The sequence below is a fragment of the Lactuca sativa genome, chromosome 3, assembly GCF_002870075.4.
Source record: "Lactuca sativa cultivar Salinas chromosome 3, Lsat_Salinas_v11, whole genome shotgun sequence".
In the NCBI taxonomy this organism is placed as follows: Eukaryota; Viridiplantae; Streptophyta; class Magnoliopsida; order Asterales; family Asteraceae; genus Lactuca; species Lactuca sativa.
The window spans coordinates 324,536,395-324,548,206 of record NC_056625.2 but is presented as its reverse complement, the minus strand read 5'-3'; positions in this window follow the sequence as shown (position 1 = coordinate 324,548,206).

Below are 11,812 nucleotides of genomic sequence, written 5' to 3'. Positions count from 1 at the left end.
TAAAGATGCAAATTCAAGAGATATGGATAATCAAGAAATGGAAAAAAAATAAAAAAGTTAAAGAACAAGAAATTCAAAAAGAAGTCCAAAAAGAAGATCGAAGCAAGGAAATTTATCCCTATGCTGGGGAGAAGCCACAGCATAGGGATTTGGATGCTGATGTTCGGAATGAATTACACAGATCCTCCCGATCCAGATAATCTAAAAGTTTATGAAGACGATTTGGATGCTGATGTTGGAGCTAAAAGAAGAGGCAGAAGAGCTGTGCACAAGGAAATTTCTCCCTATGCTGGGGAGAAGCCACTTCGATTGAAAGGAAAAATGGAATCTAAGGCTTTTAGAATTCTGGAAGAAAAGAAGTATTTGAGTTCGAAATCACCAATTGAAAGATCGAAGGTCGTGCTGAGAGCTGGAGTTCGTGAAGTAATCAAATCTGGGTATGGAAAAGAAAATGTTGATCCAGAATTCATTAAATCGGAGCTAGATGCATTTGAAAAAGCGATCGCGAATGAGAAGAAATTGGAATCACAGAATAAAAACAAAACAGTTGGGGTGTCTAAATTGAAGAATGAAATGGTTGAGGAAAAAGGATTTGTTATGCTTCCAGTAACATCAGACATGCTTGAGGGATTTATTTCTTCTAAGGAAAATGTTAGCGCTAATAGAGTTTCGATTCAGATGCCTGTTGATGAATCGATTTCCTCCAAGGTTCTCAATGTTTCGAAGATTATGGAGAATGCTTCGTCTTCTTCAGTGATTGGAGCTGTAACTGAAAAAAAAAATGTCAAGGGCATTTTGGGAAAGTCCCCCTTATCGCAAGTTGCTCCTGTTATATCAGGTACCATTTTAGTCTCTGAAGATAATCCTATTAACCCAATTAGTAGTCCTACTAATTGTATTGATGAAGATATGAAAGATTCTATGAATGAGAATGGTAATTTGGAAGTTGATTCTGGTAATGATATGAAGAAGGAACAGGGAGCAAATTTCTTGAACGTGGATTTTTCCAAACCTGTTATATCCCCTGCAGCTAAGTTGGTTAGTGATTACAATAAAAAATCTTATGCTCGTATGGTTGAATCAACAATCACTGCAGTGGATCTTAATATCAAAGTAATTCCAAAAGATGATGGAAAGCCTAAGGGGAAAGTTGAGTTGCCTTATGCAGATTTAATGTTGGGTGGAGCTCCTTATCATGCTACTTTGTATGGGTTTTTTGTGGGGAAAAAACTTGCGTTTCCAACTGTTAATCATTTCACTTTTAAGATGTGGAAGACATATGGGCTAAAGGATATAATGGTAAATGATGAAGGATTTTTTTTCTTTAAGTTTGATTCTAAGGAAGGAATGATGAATGTGCTGGAGGGAGGGCCATGGCTGATTAACAATGTTCCTATGTTTGCTCAAAGATGGAGGCCAGGTTTAGTTCTGAGTAAACCACAAATTAATTCAGTTCCTGTTTGGGTTAAAGTGTTTAATGTACCTTTGGAGTATTGGAACAGCAAAGGAATTACTTTGATTGCAAATGAGATTGGGAAACCAATTGCTATGGATAAAATAACTCAAAAAATGTGTAATGAACATTGGGGAAGGCCAGCATTTATGCGATTTCTTGTGGAAATGTCAGCAGAAACAGAATGGATGAAAGAATTAAGTGTGGTCTCAATTGATTTTGGGACAGGAGAAAAAGTTGAATCAAAATGCAGGATAGAGTATGCGTGGAGGCCTGATGTTTGTAATCACTGCAAAGTTTATGGGCATAAAAATAGTAATTGTGGGATTCTAAATGGGAAAAAAAATGATAATGTAGCTGATGTTGCTGTTAACAGAGAAGAAAATGGAAAAAAAGAGAAAATGGATGATGATGGATTCACGTTAGTAACAAAGAAAAGCAATAAAGGGCAGAAATTCAATGCTGGTGTGGTTATAAATGAAGAAGGAAAGGTAGATTTAATTAAATCCTTGGAGAAAAGTTCGAAACCTGTTAATGAAGAAATGGATGTTAGCAATAAAGATGCAAATTCAAGAGATATGGATAATCAAGAAATGGAAAAAAAATAAAAAAGTTAAAGAACAAGAAATTCAAAAAGAAGTCCAAAAAGAAGATCGAAGCAAGGAAATTTATCCCTATGCTGGGGAGAAGCCACAGCATAGGGATTTGGATGCTGATGTTCGGAATGAATTACACAGATCCTCCCGATCCAGATAATCTAAAAGTTTATGAAGACGATTTGGATGCTGATGTTGGAGCTAAAAGAAGAGGCAGAAGAGCTGTGCACAAGGAAATTTCTCCCTATGCTGGGGAGAAGCCACTTCGATTGAAAGGAAAAATGGAATCTAAGGCTTTTAGAATTCTGGAAGAAAAGAAGTATTTGAGTTCGAAATCACCAATTGAAAGATCGAAGGTCGTGCTGAGAGCTGGAGTTCGTGAAGTAATCAAATCTGGGTATGGAAAAGAAAATGTTGATCCAGAATTCATTAAATCGGAGCTAGATGCATTTGAAAAAGCGATCGCGAATGAGAAGAAATTGGAATCACAGAATAAAAACAAAACAGTTGGGGTGTCTAAATTGAAGAATGAAATGGTTGAGGAAAAAGGATTTGTTATGCTTCCAGTAACATCAGACATGCTTGAGGGATTTATTTCTTCTAAGGAAAATGTTAGCGCTAATAGAGTTTCGATTCAGATGCCTGTTGATGAATCGATTTCCTCCAAGGTTCTCAATGTTTCGAAGATTATGGAGAATGCTTCGTCTTCTTCAGTGATTGGAGCTGTAACTGAAAAAAAAAATGTCAAGGGCATTTTGGGAAAGTCCCCCTTATCGCAAGTTGCTCCTGTTATATCAGGTACCATTTTAGTCTCTGAAGATAATCCTATTAACCCAATTAGTAGTCCTACTAATTGTATTGATGAAGATATGAAAGATTCTATGAATGAGAATGGTAATTTGGAAGTTGATTCTGGTAATGATATGAAGAAGGAACAGGGAGCAAATTTCTTGAACGTGGATTTTTCCAAACCTGTTATATCCCCTGCAGCTAAGTTGGTTAGTGATTACAATAAAAAATCTTATGCTCGTATGGTTGAATCAACAATCACTGCAGTGGATCTTAATATCAAAGTAATTCCAAAAGATGATGGAAAGCCTAAGGGGAAAGTTGAGTTGCCTTATGCAGATTTAATGTTGGGTGGAGCTCCTTATCATGCTACTTTGTATGGGTTTTTTGTGGGGAAAAAACTTGCGTTTCCAACTGTTAATCATTTCACTTTTAAGATGTGGAAGACATATGGGCTAAAGGATATAATGGTAAATGATGAAGGATTTTTTTTCTTTAAGTTTGATTCTAAGGAAGGAATGATGAATGTGCTGGAGGGAGGGCCATGGCTGATTAACAATGTTCCTATGTTTGTTCAAAGATGGAGGCCAGGTTTAGTTCTGAGTAAACCACAAATTAATTCAGTTCCTGTTTGGGTTAAAGTGTTTAATGTACCTTTGGAGTATTGGAACAGCAAAGGAATTACTTTGATTGCAAATGAGATTGGGAAACCAATTGCTATGGATAAAATAACTCAAAAAATGTGTAATGAACATTGGGGAAGGCCAGCATTTATGCGATTTCTTGTGGAAATGTCAGCAGAAACAGAATGGATGAAAGAATTAAGTGTGGTCTCAATTGATTTTGGGACAGGAGAAAAAGTTGAATCAAAATGCAGGATAGAGTATGCGTGGAGGCCTGATGTTTGTAATCACTGCAAAGTTTATGGGCATAAAAATAGTAATTGTGGGATTCTAAATGGGAAAAAAATGATAATGTAGCTGATGTTGCTGTTAACAGAGAAGAAAATGGAAAAAAAGAGAAAATGGATGATGATGGATTCACGTTAGTAACAAAGAAAAGCAATAAAGGGCAGAAATTCAATGCTGGTGTGGTTATAAATGAAGAAGGAAAGGTAGATTTAATTAAATCCTTGGAGAAAAGTTCGAAACCTGTTAATGAAGAAATGGATGTTAGCAATAAAGATGCAAATTCAAGAGATATGGATAATCAAGAAATGGAAAAAAATAAAAAAGTTAAAGAACAAGAAATTCAAAAAGAAGTCCAAAAAGAAGATCGAAGCAAGGAAATTTATCCCTATGCTGGGGAGAAGCCACAGCATAGGGATTTGGATGCTGATGTTCGGAATGAATTACACAGATCCTCCCGATCCAGATAATCTAAAAGTTTATGAAGACGATTTGGATGCTGATGTTGGAGCTAAAAGAAGAGGCAGAAGAGCTGTGCACAAGGAAATTTCTCCCTATGCTGGGGAGAAGCCACTTCGATTGAAAGGAAAAATGGAATCTAAGGCTTTTAGAATTCTGGAAGAAAAGAAGTATTTGAGTTCGAAATCACCAATTGAAAGATCGAAGGTCGTGCTGAGAGCTGGAGTTCGTGAAGTAATCAAATCTGGGTATGGAAAAGAAAATGTTGATCCAGAATTCATTAAATCGGAGCTAGATGCATTTGAAAAAGCGATCGCGAATGAGAAGAAATTGGAATCACAGAATAAAAACAAAACAGTTGGGGTGTCTAAATTGAAGAATGAAATGGTTGAGGAAAAAGGATTTGTTATGCTTCCAGTAACATCAGACATGGTTGAGGGATTTATTTCTTCTAAGGAAAATGTTAGCGCTAATAGAGTTTCGATTCAGATGCCTGTTGATGAATCGATTTCCTCCAAGGTTCTCAATGTTTCGAAGATTATGGAGAATGCTTCGTCTTCTTCAGTGATTGGAGCTGTAACTGAAAAAAAAAATGTCAAGGGCATTTTGGGAAAGTCCCCCTTATCGCAAGTTGCTCCTGTTATATCAGGTACCATTTTAGTCTCTGAAGATAATCCTATTAACCCAATTAGTAGTCCTACTAATTGTATTGATGAAGATATGAAAGATTCTATGAATGAGAATGGTAATTTGGAAGTTGATTCTGGTAATGATATGAAGAAGGAACAGGGAGCAAATTTCTTGAACGTGGATTTTTCCAAACCTGTTATATCCCCTGCAGCTAAGTTGGTTAGTGATTACAATAAAAAATCTTATGCTCGTATGGTTGAATCAACAATCACTGCAGTGGATCTTAATATCAAAGTAATTCCAAAAGATGATGGAAAGCCTAAGGGGAAAGTTGAGTTGCCTTATGCAGATTTAATGTTGGGTGGAGCTCCTTATCATGCTACTTTGTATGGGTTTTTTGTGGGGAAAAAACTTGCGTTTCCAACTGTTAATCATTTCACTTTTAAGATGTGGAAGACATATGGGCTAAAGGATATAATGGTAAATGATGAAGGATTTTTTTTCTTTAAGTTTGATTCTAAGGAAGGAATGATGAATGTGCTGGAGGGAGGGCCATGGCTGATTAACAATGTTCCTATGTTTGTTCAAAGATGGAGGCCAGGTTTAGTTCTGAGTAAACCACAAATTAATTCAGTTCCTGTTTGGGTTAAAGTGTTTAATGTACCTTTGGAGTATTGGAACAGCAAAGGAATTACTTTGATTGCAAATGAGATTGGGAAACCAATTGCTATGGATAAAATAACTCAAAAAATGTGTAATGAACATTGGGGAAGGCCAGCATTTATGCGATTTCTTGTGGAAATGTCAGCAGAAACAGAATGGATGAAAGAATTAAGTGTGGTCTCAATTGATTTTGGGACAGGAGAAAAAGTTGAATCAAAATGCAGGATAGAGTATGCGTGGAGGCCTGATGTTTGTAATCACTGCAAAGTTTATGGGCATAAAAATAGTAATTGTGGGATTCTAAATGGGAAAAAAAATGATAATGTAGCTGATGTTGCTGTTAACAGAGAAGAAAATGGAAAAAAAGAGAAAATGGATGATGATGGATTCACGTTAGTAACAAAGAAAAGCAATAAAGGGCAGAAATTCAATGCTGGTGTGGTTATAAATGAAGAAGGAAAGGTAGATTTAATTAAATCCTTGGAGAAAAGTTCGAAACCTGTTAATGAAGAAATGGATGTTAGCAATAAAGATGCAAATTCAAGAGATATGGATAATCAAGAAATGGAAAAAAAATAAAAAAGTTAAAGAACAAGAAATTCAAAAAGAAGTCCAAAAAGAAGATCGAAGCAAGGAAATTTATCCCTATGCTGGGGAGAAGCCACAGCATAGGGATTTGGATGCTGATGTTCGGAATGAATTACACAGATCCTCCCGATCCAGATAATCTAAAAGTTTATGAAGACGATTTGGATGCTGATGTTGGAGCTAAAAGAAGAGGCAGAAGAGCTGTGCACAAGGAAATTTCTCCCTATGCTGGGGAGAAGCCACTTCGATTGAAAGGAAAAATGGAATCTAAGGCTTTTAGAATTCTGGAAGAAAAGAAGTATTTGAGTTCGAAATCACCAATTGAAAGATCGAAGGTCGTGCTGAGAGCTGGAGTTCGTGAAGTAATCAAATCTGGGTATGGAAAAGAAAATGTTGATCCAGAATTCATTAAATCGGAGCTAGATGCATTTGAAAAAGCGATCGCGAATGAGAAGAAATTGGAATCACAGAATAAAAACAAAACAGTTGGGGTGTCTAAATTGAAGAATGAAATGGTTGAGGAAAAAGGATTTGTTATGCTTCCAGTAACATCAGACATGCTTGAGGGATTTATTTCTTCTAAGGAAAATGTTAGCGCTAATAGAGTTTCGATTCAGATGCCTGTTGATGAATCGATTTCCTCCAAGGTTCTCAATGTTTCGAAGATTATGGAGAATGCTTCGTCTTCTTCAGTGATTGGAGCTGTAAATGAAAAAAAAAATGTCAAGGGCATTTTGGGAAAGTCCCCCTTATCGCAAGTTGCTCCTGTTATATCAGGTACCATTTTAGTCTCTGAAGATAATCCTATTAACCCAATTAGTAGTCCTACTAATTGTATTGATGAAGATATGAAAGATTCTATGAATGAGAATGGTAATTTGGAAGTTGATTCTGGTAATGATATGAAGAAGGAACAGGGAGCAAATTTCTTGAACGTGGATTTTTCCAAACCTGTTATATCCCCTGCAGCTAAGTTGGTTAGTGATTACAATAAAAAATCTTATGCTCGTATGGTTGAATCAACAATCACTGCAGTGGATCTTAATATCAAAGTAATTCCAAAAGATGATGGAAAGCCTAAGGGGAAAGTTGAGTTGCCTTATGCAGATTTAATGTTGGGTGGAGCTCCTTATCATGCTACTTTGTATGGGTTTTTTGTGGGGAAAAAACTTGCGTTTCCAACTGTTAATCATTTCACTTTTAAGATGTGGAAGACATATGGGCTAAAGGATATAATGGTAAATGATGAAGGATTTTTTTTCTTTAAGTTTGATTCTAAGGAAGGAATGATGAATGTGCTGGAGGGAGGGCCATGGCTGATTAACAATGTTCCTATGTTTGTTCAAAGATGGAGGCCAGGTTTAGTTCTGAGTAAACCACAAATTAATTCAGTTCCTGTTTGGGTTAAAGTGTTTAATGTACCTTTGGAGTATTGGAACAGCAAAGGAATTACTTTGATTGCAAATGAGATTGGGAAACCAATTGCTATGGATAAAATAACTCAAAAAATGTGTAATGAACATTGGGGAAGGCCAGCATTTATGCGATTTCTTGTGGAAATGTCAGCAGAAACAGAATGGATGAAAGAATTAAGTGTGGTCTCAATTGATTTTGGGACAGGAGAAAAAGTTGAATCAAAATGCAGGATAGAGTATGCGTGGAGGCCTGATGTTTGTAATCACTGCAAAGTTTATGGGCATAAAAATAGTAATTGTGGGATTCTAAATGGGAAAAAAAATGATAATGTAGCTGATGTTGCTCTTAACAGAGAAGAAAATGGAAAAAAAGAGAAAATGGATGATGATGGATTCACGTTAGTAACAAAGAAAAGCAATAAAGGGCAGAAATTCAATGCTGGTGTGGTTATAAATGAAGAAGGAAAGGTAGATTTAATTAAATCCTTGGAGAAAAGTTCGAAACCTGTTAATGAAGAAATGGATGTTAGCAATAAAGATGCAAATTCAAGAGATATGGATAATCAAGAAATGGAAAAAAATAAAAAAGTTAAAGAACAAGAAATTCAAAAAGAAGTCCAAAAAGAAGATCGAAGCAAGGAAATTTATCCCTATGCTGGGGAGAAGCCACAGCATAGGGATTTGGATGCTGATGTTCGGAATGAATTACACAGATCCTCCCGATCCAGATAATCTAAAAGTTTATGAAGACGATTTGGATGCTGATGTTGGAGCTAAAAGAAGAGGCAGAAGAGCTGTGCACAAGGAAATTTCTCCCTATGCTGGGGAGAAGCCACTTCGATTGAAAGGAAAAATGGAATCTAAGGCTTTTAGAATTCTGGAAGAAAAGAAGTATTTGAGTTCGAAATCACCAATTGAAAGATCGAAGGTCGTGCTGAGAGCTGGAGTTCGTGAAGTAATCAAATCTGGGTATGGAAAAGAAAATGTTGATCCAGAATTCATTAAATCGGAGCTAGATGCATTTGAAAAAGCGATCGCGAATGAGAAGAAATTGGAATCACAGAATAAAAACAAAACAGTTGGGGTGTCTAAATTGAAGAATGAAATGGTTGAGGAAAAAGGATTTGTTATGCTTCCAGTAACATCAGACATGCTTGAGGGATTTATTTCTTCTAAGGAAAATGTTAGCGCTAATAGAGTTTCGATTCAGATGCCTGTTGATGAATCGATTTCCTCCAAGGTTCTCAATGTTTCGAAGATTATGGAGAATGCTTCGTCTTCTTCAGTGATTGGAGCTGTAACTGAAAAAAAAAATGTCAAGGGCATTTTGGGAAAGTCCCCCTTATCGCAAGTTGCTCCTGTTATATCAGGTACCATTTTAGTCTCTGAAGATAATCCTATTAACCCAATTAGTAGTCCTACTAATTGTATTGATGAAGATATGAAAGATTCTATGAATGAGAATGGTAATTTGGAAGTTGATTCTAGTAATGATATGAAGAAGGAACAGGGAGCAAATTTCTTGAACGTGGATTTTTCCAAACCTGTTATATCCCCTGCAGCTAAGTTGGTTAGTGATTACAATAAAAAATCTTATGCTCGTATGGTTGAATCAACAATCACTGCAGTGGATCTTAATATCAAAGTAATTCCAAAAGATGATGGAAAGCCTAAGGGGAAAGTTGAGTTGCCTTATGCAGATTTAATGTTGGGTGGAGCTCCTTATCATGCTACTTTGTATGGGTTTTTTGTGGGGAAAAAACTTGCGTTTCCAACTGTTAATCATTTCACTTTTAAGATGTGGAAGACATATGGGCTAAAGGATATAATGGTAAATGATGAAGGATTTTTTTTCTTTAAGTTTGATTCTAAGGAAGGAATGATGAATGTGCTGGAGGGAGGGCCATGGCTGATTAACAATGTTCCTATGTTTGTTCAAAGATGGAGGCCAGGTTTAGTTCTGAGTAAACCACAAATTAATTCAGTTCCTGTTTGGGTTAAAGTGTTTAATGTACCTTTGGAGTATTGGAACAGCAAAGGAATTACTTTGATTGCAAATGAGATTGGGAAACCAATTGCTATGGATAAAATAACTCAAAAAATGTGTAATGAACATTGGGGAAGGCCAGCATTTATGCGATTTCTTGTGGAAATGTCAGCAGAAACAGAATGGATGAAAGAATTAAGTGTGGTCTCAATTGATTTTGGGACAGGAGAAAAAGTTGAATCAAAATGCAGGATAGAGTATGCGTGGAGGCCTGATGTTTGTAATCACTGCAAAGTTTATGGGCATAAAAATAGTAATTGTGGGATTCTAAATGGGAAAAAAAATGATAATGTAGCTGATGTTGCTGTTAACAGAGAAGAAAATGGAAAAAAAGAGAAAATGGATGATGATGGATTCACGTTAGTAACAAAGAAAAGCAATAAAGGGCAGAAATTCAATGCTGGTGTGGTTATAAATGAAGAAGGAAAGGTAGATTTAATTAAATCCTTGGAGAAAAGTTCGAAACCTGTTAATGAAGAAATGGATGTTAGCAATAAAGATGCAAATTCAAGAGATATGGATAATCAAGAAATGGAAAAAAAATAAAAAAGTTAAAGAACAAGAAATTCAAAAAGAAGTCCAAAAAGAAGATCGAAGCAAGGAAATTTATCCCTATGCTGGGGAGAAGCCACAGCATAGGGATTTGGATGCTGATGTTCGGAATGAATTACACAGATCCTCCCGATCCAGATAATCTAAAAGTTTATGAAGACGATTTGGATGCTGATGTTGGAGCTAAAAGAAGAGGCAGAAGAGCTGTGCACAAGGAAATTTCTCCCTATGCTGGGGAGAAGCCACTTCGATTGAAAGGAAAAATGGAATCTAAGGCTTTTAGAATTCTGGAAGAAAAGAAGTATTTGAGTTCGAAATCACCAATTGAAAGATCGAAGGTCGTGCTGAGAGCTGGAGTTCGTGAAGTAATCAAATCTGGGTATGGAAAAGAAAATGTTGATCCAGAATTCATTAAATCGGAGCTAGATGCATTTGAAAAAGCGATCGCGAATGAGAAGAAATTGGAATCACAGAATAAAAACAAAACAGTTGGGGTGTCTAAATTGAAGAATGAAATGGTTGAGGAAAAAGGATTTGTTATGCTTCCAGTAACATCAGACATGGTTGAGGGATTTATTTCTTCTAAGGAAAATGTTAGCGCTAATAGAGTTTCGATTCAGATGCCTGTTGATGAATCGATTTCCTCCAAGGTTCTCAATGTTTCGAAGATTATGGAGAATGCTTCGTCTTCTTCAGTGATTGGAGCTGTAACTGAAAAAAAAAATGTCAAGGGCATTTTGGGAAAGTCCCCCTTATCGCAAGTTGCTCCTGTTATATCAGGTACCATTTTAGTCTCTGAAGATAATCCTATTAACCCAATTAGTAGTCCTACTAATTGTATTGATGAAGATATGAAAGATTCTATGAATGAGAATGGTAATTTGGAAGTTGATTCTGGTAATGATATGAAGAAGGAACAGGGAGCAAATTTCTTGAACGTGGATTTTTCCAAACCTGTTATATCCCCTGCAGCTAAGTTGGTTAGTGATTACAATAAAAAATCTTATGCTCGTATGGTTGAATCAACAATCACTGCAGTGGATCTTAATATCAAAGTAATTCCAAAAGATGATGGAAAGCCTAAGGGGAAAGTTGAGTTGCCTTATGCAGATTTAATGTTGGGTGGAGCTCCTTATCATGCTACTTTGTATGGGTTTTTTGTGGGGAAAAAACTTGCGTTTCCAACTGTTAATCATTTCACTTTTAAGATGTGGAAGACATATGGGCTAAAGGATATAATGGTAAATGATGAAGGATTTTTTTTCTTTAAGTTTGATTCTAAGGAAGGAATGATGAATGTGCTGGAGGGAGGGCCATGGCTGATTAACAATGTTCCTATGTTTGTTCAAAGATGGAGGCCAGGTTTAGTTCTGAGTAAACCACAAATTAATTCAGTTCCTGTTTGGGTTAAAGTGTTTAATGTACCTTTGGAGTATTGGAACAGCAAAGGAATTACTTTGATTGCAAATGAGATTGGGAAACCAATTGCTATGGATAAAATAACTCAAAAAATGTGTAATGAACATTGGGGAAGGCCAGCATTTATGCGATTTCTTGTGGAAATGTCAGCAGAAACAGAATGGATGAAAGAATTAAGTGTGGTCTCAATTGATTTTGGGACAGGAGAAAAAGTTGAATCAAAATGCAGGATAGAGTATGCGTGGAGGCCTGATGTTTGTAATCACTGCAAAGTTTATGGGCATAAAAATAGT